Source organism: Gossypium hirsutum, chromosome D02, assembly GCF_007990345.1.
Source record: "Gossypium hirsutum isolate 1008001.06 chromosome D02, Gossypium_hirsutum_v2.1, whole genome shotgun sequence".
In the NCBI taxonomy this organism is placed as follows: Eukaryota; Viridiplantae; Streptophyta; class Magnoliopsida; order Malvales; family Malvaceae; genus Gossypium; species Gossypium hirsutum.
Genome location: NC_053438.1, coordinates 8062411 through 8064779, shown reverse-complemented (window position 1 = coordinate 8064779; position 2369 = coordinate 8062411). Strand labels below are relative to the sequence as shown.

Genomic DNA, 2369 nt, shown 5'->3' with positions numbered 1-2369 from the left:
TAACTTTTGAGCTGAGCTGCTAAGTTGGATGCTTACGAACTTACAATCTACTTTAACATTCATTCGAGACCTGTGCACGGAAACAAACAAAATTGCACGCTAAGTAATATATACTCAATGGTGTTGACATAATTCGAGTTCAAGTATTCTAATAAACGAGTCAGGTACATGATTATTCATGTCATTAAGAATAAAATCATTACCATTCTCCACATAAACATACATTTAAATAAATCATTAAACCCTCAAGATTTTCCATGATCATATATCACATAAACATATCCGTATAAATGTGATGCTTGCTTTTACATATTGAAATTATGATGTACCCTCAAGGTATTTGCATCTATTAAGTCATACCAATACATTTTCTCATATTATCATCATAATTGTCGAAACCACCTTTTTGAAAATAAAAATTTAGTTGTCGACTTAAAAATAACAAAACTGGAGCTGTAGGGCCCAATTTATGCCCGGCCTTACCAATAATAAAACCAAATGCAAATAAAAAAATAAATGCCCAGCTATTATTACAACAGCAGGCCCAATTAATTGACCCAAAATACATTTCCCAAACAAAAAAACACAAGCCCAAAATATCAACAGCCCAACAAGCCCAAAGCTTAACAAATTTTCAGCCAAATCAAAAATCAAAAACCCTAGTTGCCGCCGCAGCAATTTCACCCTTGCACGCCGCCGCGAATGTCGCAACCCGACCCTCCGCGCACGTGCGCCTCTTCCACGACTCCTGTACCTACGAGAAAAACGGAACCAACACCAGAGTAGAGGCAACAATAACAGAAATAATAATTTTCTTTTGTATTTTATTTTTCTTTATTTCAGTTATATAAACCGGTTGTAAAGGGATTTTGAAGAGGGGGGATTTGGAGTGTAAACGATACAGACGAAAATAGAGGGGAAAATACAGATCGAACTTGTTTTTTACAAAGGTTTTTTTCGTTTTTCGCAGTGTCCATTTTTATTTACATATGTTTTTCTATTTTCATTTTATTTCGTATAAAATAACAAAAAAGAAAGAAAAAGGGAGACTTACCTTTCGCCGGAGACGTCGAGCTGGTGTCCCCTCCATCGGAATCGGGGCGTGGGCTCAACGGCGGCCAAAGGGGTTAAGGAAACCCTAAAAGAAGCAGTTTCTGCTTCAAAGGGAAAGGCAAAATATTTCCCTAAATTTGTTTTTTTAATACTTAAAACAGATCAAAGATGGCGCTGTTTAATTTGGGGGTTCGCGCATATCAACCTTAAATGGGAGAATTTCGCAATAAGTCCTCTCCATTTGCGCCAGGTTTTATTAAGCCAGTTATTTCTTTTTATTTTGCCCCAAATATTTTTACTTTGTTTCAAATCAGTCCCCATTGCGGCGCAACGTTTTAAGGAGGCGGATTATTTCTATTTGGGCCCCTCATATACTGCGCGCGTTGCAAATTGGTCCCTGTTCTATTTTAATTTCATTTTTTGGTTTTTTTTTGTTGCAATTCGTTTTTTTTAATTTTTATTTTTAAAATTATTACTATATTATTTATTATCATTTATTACTATGTCTATATTTATACACGCATTTTTTATATAGTATATATATACATATTACTTTATATAATATATATAACTTTTATGAATGCATGCATTTTACATACGTTTTTATCATTTTCTTATATACTTTATATTATATATATATGCTTATACCTTTCTTTTATTTTGTAAATATATACATATCCACATACTTTTATATCTGCTTTTGTATTGTTTTATTCCTATAGTTTATGCGTTCATATAAGTACGTATATATATATTTTAGTACATAATTTATATATATATATTGGTTTTCATAGTTTTATAAATAAGTATACATACGTATGTACACTTATATTTTACATTACATATGCATTTTTTCTTACTTTTGTACATATACATGTTTTTATATGAAATATGCATGCATATTTTTGAAGATTATTATAAGTTTTTGCTATACATGCTTTTACATATGTATACTTGTATATGTGTGTTAGATATATACATGCACATATTTTCAAATTTACTTGTATGTTGTGCTTGAATTTATATATTTTATAAATACTCATACATGTATATTTTAAATTATAGTGTTTGCTTCATGTTATACATTAACTTTTTACATATCTTTTAAAAAATATGTATTCTGGTTGCGTCAAAGCATTAAAATCATCATATTTTACAAATTTCCAAAATATTTGGCATTCATTATTCTCGAGAAAGTTCGTGTCCTAACTTACTGGATTGCGATTATTTTACGAAGAATTTAGAAAGCCAAGTATTTGTTTTGCAATAAATTCGCAAATTTTAAATAAAAGCTTATTCTCAGGAATTCAAAAATG

At 30.7% G+C, this 2369-nt stretch overlaps 1 long non-coding RNA gene across 1 annotated transcript; it reads right to left on the bottom strand.

Moving 5' to 3' along the window:
* Positions 1 to 505: 505 nt before the first annotated feature.
* LOC107908496 (uncharacterized) lies at positions 506 to 1385 on the bottom strand. Its single transcript, XR_005910101.1, has 2 exons — positions 1055 to 1385; positions 506 to 754 (listed from the first exon to the last, which is right to left on the bottom strand). It is a non-coding gene; the product is annotated as an uncharacterized lncRNA (long non-coding RNA).
* Between the last annotated feature and the right edge of the window lie 984 nt (positions 1386 to 2369).